Raw genomic sequence first — 6,011 nt, 5'->3', positions numbered from 1 at the left:
AGCCGGTTGAAAATGTTTGAGTTCTTTGTAAATTTTATGTATCTAAATAAAATGGAATTTATGAAACCTTAAAAAGTTTATTTATTTATGACATACTGTACATAAAATTTGCATAAATGTATTTTAAAGAGCGTATTATCAGCAGCGAATTTTCAGTATTTTCTGATGGTATATATGTAGAAGTATAAACCCCTCCCCACTAAAATATATTCCTGCGTGCACCCCTGGCACTTATTATTTGTAAAAAATATATTTTTACTTTCAAAATGTTTGTAATTTTAAACATTTCATGTATATTCCATAAAAAGAAAGAGATAGTTGCATTTAATGACATTCGTTGTTGTTGCTAACCATTTGACTTTTAATAAAATTATGACATTTCATAAAATTCATGCTACCTGATTACCAGAGATAATATTTTTTTTTTTGTAAAAGTAAACAAAAATGTATGAAAATGAGTGAAGTTTAGTGAAGTTATTGAACATATATGAATTCAAGTACAGATTTCGATCATACTCTTCTAGGTAATTTTTTAACCACTTAAAGAAATTATTGTTGTTGTCATAAAGATTCTAAAATGTATGCATGAACTTTATTAGGGCGAAACGAAACTATTTTGAGCACGGAAACAAATGTTGAGTCTTCAAGTGAAGTAATGTTAAAATTTGAAGAGGAGTTGCTCAGTGAAAATGTTTTCAAACCACTTAACGATATTGAAAATATCCGCAGAAGAAGAACTCGCAGGTAAACTCCTTACCCTTTCGTTTTTATTTGATTTCTAATTTTTTTAAGTAGCTCGCAGAAGAGCATTAAGCAGAAGATTTCATCAGTCCACTCAAAGATGTGGAATATGATGGACTTTAAAATTTTGCCGGCTACATAATTTCGAAAATGGGGTTGACAAAACTAGGCTTCAGGACGCATGAAGAAAGTGATCAAAATTATACGTATGTTAACTGTTTATCGGAGGGCGGTCTGTACAAGCCTAATTCAAGTTTTTTGCATACATTGGAAATTTTGAATTCAAAATTTGTTGAAATTAATGGTGATTCGCTAACCACAAAGCCAATATTTTTGCAAAATCTGATGAGAAATTTAAAAGTAAATTTGGACCAAAATATTATAAAAAGATTTTATTTGGGAAGAACATTCTTTAGAATTCGATTTTTAAATCGCAAGATTAAAGAAACGAAAATTGTATATCAAAATAAGAAAATGAAAAAAATAACAACATAATGCACTAATGGTTTTTATTATAAAATAAAAAGAATAATTACAATGTAATAGTTTACATTTTATATATTTTAAATAAAAGAGGGGCAAACCACGTAAGTAAAAAAATATCAAGTACTGATTGTGAGTTTTGATTTGAAATATTCTCACATTGGTAAAAATATGGGAAAGAAAATACTCCGATGTATTGTTTTAATATTATCAAAGTGGCAAGGCCGTTGATAATACTGACAATTTATGAAACTTCAAAAAATTTTATTATCCGTCAAAAGTTGTTTATTGAAACTACCTTCTTTTTTGTATCATGNTATATACACACTTTTCAGTAGTAGTTTTACATGCACTTTTTAGAATGTATTTTACGTCTAAAAATAATTGTAACGTTCAATTTTCAATTAAAAAGCTTCAGTAGTTATTCAAATATCGCAGTTTACGCATTTCTGACAACTACCGTTATATGGGAAATGGGCGTGGTTACGGTCCGATTTCGCCCATTTTCAGTACCAGGGCTGATGTCATTAAAAATGCAAAATAATACTATATACATATATCTTATACTCGTATACATATACATATATGAATGTCGGCCCTATTGACTTTCTTTTATTTTCTGTCTTTTCTTTATTCAAATAATAGAAAACTTTCTGTTTTGTTTCATCAGAAAATGTCAACGCAGCGGAATATACAAAAAAGTCGTCTCGTATCATCCGCACCCTGTAACTCAACGTCCAGAAGTCATGAGCATTTCCGCGAAATCCAAAGCGAAGAACCTAAACGTAGATACGAGTATCAGTATCCAACCGGCAGACTGCAATCGTCAATACAAAATGGACCGCTGTTTTTGGAAGAATGCGATGATGAATTTTTGCAACAAAATCGACACACTTTGAGTACTGCTGACAGCAGCACTTCTGCAACAAACACACCAGATTCCGCGTACAGCCACAGCTTTTACCGCTTGCCAGAGGATTTACTAGCACGTGGCGACTCCATTGCCTACCAAGGCGCGAATGTGGCAGACTTCTTCAATTTGACGAACCCGGCAAGACCAAAACGTGTTTCCGAAATTTGCCTAGTCAATGATTATTACATTTTGGTGAAAATTCCTGCAGCCCATTGGGGTCACGAACAAGCCATGGATACGATAGCCGAAGAAGAGTGCAGTAAAATTGAGGANTTTTGGTGAAAATTCCTGCAGCCCATTGGGGTCACGAACAAGCCATGGATACGATAGCCGAAGAAGAGTGCAGTAAAATTGAGGAACGTGAGGAAAGGCGAGGTTTCTTGAGTTACTTTCCATGCCAAAGAAACAGACGTGTGTCGCCAACGGCGACTTTAGGGAAGAAAGTGGAGGCAGTTGCTAGTGGGATTGTAGGCAAAACTACTTCATTCATTAGATGTCCACTAGAGCATTGTTGGCGTGTGGATGAAGAATGCGAAGTATTTGAATCGCGCACAAAAATTTGTGGTATGTTTTCCAAACAGAGGGTACCAGGGAAGGTAATAACCATACAACCGAGCAAAAATGGCACGGAAGCACCTCTCGATTTACGCGTCAAGTCAGTAGTGCGCAGCAAAGAGAATGGCGCGTCAATTGGAGCCAAAAATAATAATCAGATAGACACGGGCATTTTTGGCAGTCCTTTGAGTACACCAACCAAAGTTAGTCCACAGCCACTGCCGGTGTCGGTGTCGGTGTTCGCTGGTGCACTGCAATCTTCTTTGCACGACACAGTTACGTTGGAGCAACACGCTACATGGATAAACGATGGCGGAGCTGGAAGTGCTAAACAAGAAAAACTATCATCACCGTTAGCGAATAGTAAAGATTCGAAAACGAAAAGACGTACTAATGTCCTCCGTTGGCTCACTAAACGTTCAAAATCGTCGAAGCCGAAATCAAAGATCCATGCAGTCGTGCATAAAACATACTTTGTAAGTTGGAAAAAGCCGCCCGCCGAGATGTGTCCACGCTGCGGCCGTTCGAGAAGTGATGAGACGTCTGAGACAATTGGTGCCTGTAAATGGAGACGTTGCCAATCGGCCACATTTTAGAGATTTTCATAAGAGTAACTCATTGTGATACTTTATAGCAGTTAAAAAGGAGGTTGTGAATGTGAAATAACATAAATGCGGAATATTTATGTAAGTTGTAAAAACATATGTTTAAATTAAAAACTAAAGAAATATAGCAAATTTTGTAAAAAAAAAAAAAATTGTTATTAATTAAAACAGTTGGAGATCTGTCATATGTAAGTATTAGCAACCTATCGTAGTAGGGTACTTTGTAATATGTAATAATAAAATGGCTCGTCACCCTAATCGGAATGAAATAAATATGGTTTATCAAAAATATCTTGGATAGGAACACACTTATTGGTGTATTTTCACGAGCCCCTAAATCGCGCAATTGAGCTAAAATTGAGATATGTACGATTCTCAATTTTGTCATTGAAAAATTATAAGTTGATTATTTTGTACGAGATTCCGTATGGGTGAAATTGAGCAAATTTTCATGAAAGCAGCTCTATAATTTTCCTATCGCAGTTTATTTTTAAGGTAAAATTCATGACCGAATAAAAATATTTAAAAAATAAAAATTCAACTATTTCCTCTATAACCGTTGAATTTGTCACACCCAGCCGTTATTATCCACACTTATGGCGTATTCAATCGAGCGCACTCGCTGTAGTTTTATGTGCTTGACCATGCCCATGTTCTTAATGCGTACAGTTCGTCATTCCATCTTCTACGGTACTCGTCACCAACGCAATGTAGAATAGTTCTATCGAAAGCCCCCAAAGCCGTCTCCTCTTTGTAGGACATCGTTCATGTTTCTGCGCCATATAAAAGAGCGGGCTTGATGAGAGATTTGTAGAGAGTAATATTTGTTCGTCGAGAGAGGGCTCTGCTCTTCAATTGCCTACCGAGCCCAAAGTATCACTTGCTGACAAGAGTTATTATTCGCTTTATCTCCAGACTGACATTATTGGTGGTGTTTATGCTGGATCTTAAAGCTTAGTTTTCAGCTCCAAGGAATTTTGACATCTGATATTTCACAGCCTGTGGCCTCAATCTATCCTCAAGAAATAATAGAAGGGGCATATATTTCTGTTGCCAAAATGGGTTGCCTTGTGCTCTTTTTTTACAAAAATCTTTAGAAGACCGTAGTAGTAAGCGTAGCAAATTTCTTAAGATCTGCGTACTGCCTTAAAGAAATTTGACACAAGAAAATTTCTTTGCCATTTCTGGTGCGTCATTTTATATGGAGCTTTGGCTTTTCTTGAGAGCTTGATACTATGCTTAAGTAAACAAGTCCTTCACTATTCCCTGACTGCCAACAGTAACCTGTGTCCCAATACGCAAAGACTTTTTATATGTTACCAGGAGGTACTTTGTCTTGTCCTCGTTCACCGCCAGACCAACTTAGTTAGCTTCTTTTTCTAAGCTGTACTGACATCCCTGCTACGCTGACATCCCTGGGTTTCAGCAGCATCTTGCTTTTGCTGTATATGGTGTCGCTGCGATTCAGCTTGGCAGCTCTTATAACGCTTTTCAGATTGAAAATATCGCCTTGTCTAAAATGTTGTTTAGCCTCAAACGGCTCGGAGAGGTCTTCCCAATTTGGACTGAGCTAAAAATTGTGGTCAACGTCACATACATGGCAGTATTAGTTTGGCGGAGATCCCATATTTAGACATCGCATCGTAACGGCAGCTTCTCTTCGTGCCATCAGAAGCAGCTTTAAAAACAACAAAAAAGATAAAACACCAAGCTTTGCATATCGAGTGTCTTTTACAGAATTTGACGAGGTGTCAAAATCTGGTCAATGGCGGACTTACCAGGTCTGAAGCCACACTGGTACGATCCAATCAATACAGTCGAGAGGATCTTGTATGCAATAATAAGAAGGCTTATTCCGCGATAATTCGCGCAAACGATGGGATCCCCATTCTTGTGGATTGTGCAAAGTACAGTGGGATTTCATTCTTCAGGCATGTATCCATCAGACCAAATTCGGTTTAATATCTGGTACGTGCGCCTCACCAGCTCTTCGCCGCCGGCATTGAACAGCTCAGGAGGTATAGCGTCGGATCCGGGGCCGCCAAGTGGAGGAACGTGAGCTTCGTCCCTATATATTGGTTTGGGTTCTTTTTCTTCAAACGCTCCACCTGTGTCATTCAGAAGCGTTGAGAAGAGTATCCTTCACATTTCAAATGTATTCTGGATATCTGTTACCAGATTTCCATCTTCATCTCTACAGGAACCACCCCCCGCCTTGCAACCATTCCATTGCTGTCTTATTTTCTGATAGAATTTCCGAACTGCATTCCTGTTTGCCACCATCTGAAGCTTCTCGCATTCACATATTTCTGGTTCTCGTTTCTTTCTTTTGAATATACATGTGTACGTCTTTCCTCCCTCCTCATCTCCCGGATTCGTTCATCTGTCGCTCGCATAGCTGCTGGCTGTAGGTTGGCTTTCTGCAGCAGCCGCGCGGCACTCTTCGGGCGGAGGTATCCAACCACCTCTTCTAGCGACACGAAGATATTGGGAGATGGATTCTCACTGCTTATTTATACCCGGATGTTGAAGAGTTTTTTGTTTTAGCAGGATTGAGAGTCGATTGCGAAATTTCTGGGCTGTCTGTTGTGAATGCAACTTCTAGACGTCGGACTTTCGCCGCGTTGCCTGACAGACATTCTTCAGTACACAGAAGCGCATGTGGACCAGAGCTGTAAAATGATTGAATCAATAGGATCTGCATTCACTCGGCA

At 38.1% G+C, this 6,011-nt stretch overlaps 1 pseudogene; it reads left to right on the top strand.

Moving 5' to 3' along the window:
* Positions 1–3,363, top strand: part of LOC108373910 (uncharacterized) — a 7,012-nt pseudogene extending 3,649 nt beyond the window's left edge.
* Positions 3,364–6,011: the final 2,648 nt, after the last annotated feature.

Source organism: Rhagoletis zephyria, unplaced genomic scaffold, assembly GCF_001687245.7.
Source record: "Rhagoletis zephyria isolate East Lansing unplaced genomic scaffold, Rhagoletis_zephyria_1.1 Rzeph_scaffold_07133, whole genome shotgun sequence".
Classification (NCBI taxonomy): domain Eukaryota; kingdom Metazoa; phylum Arthropoda; class Insecta; order Diptera; family Tephritidae; genus Rhagoletis; species Rhagoletis zephyria.
This window is presented reverse-complemented; position numbering and strand designations above follow the sequence as displayed.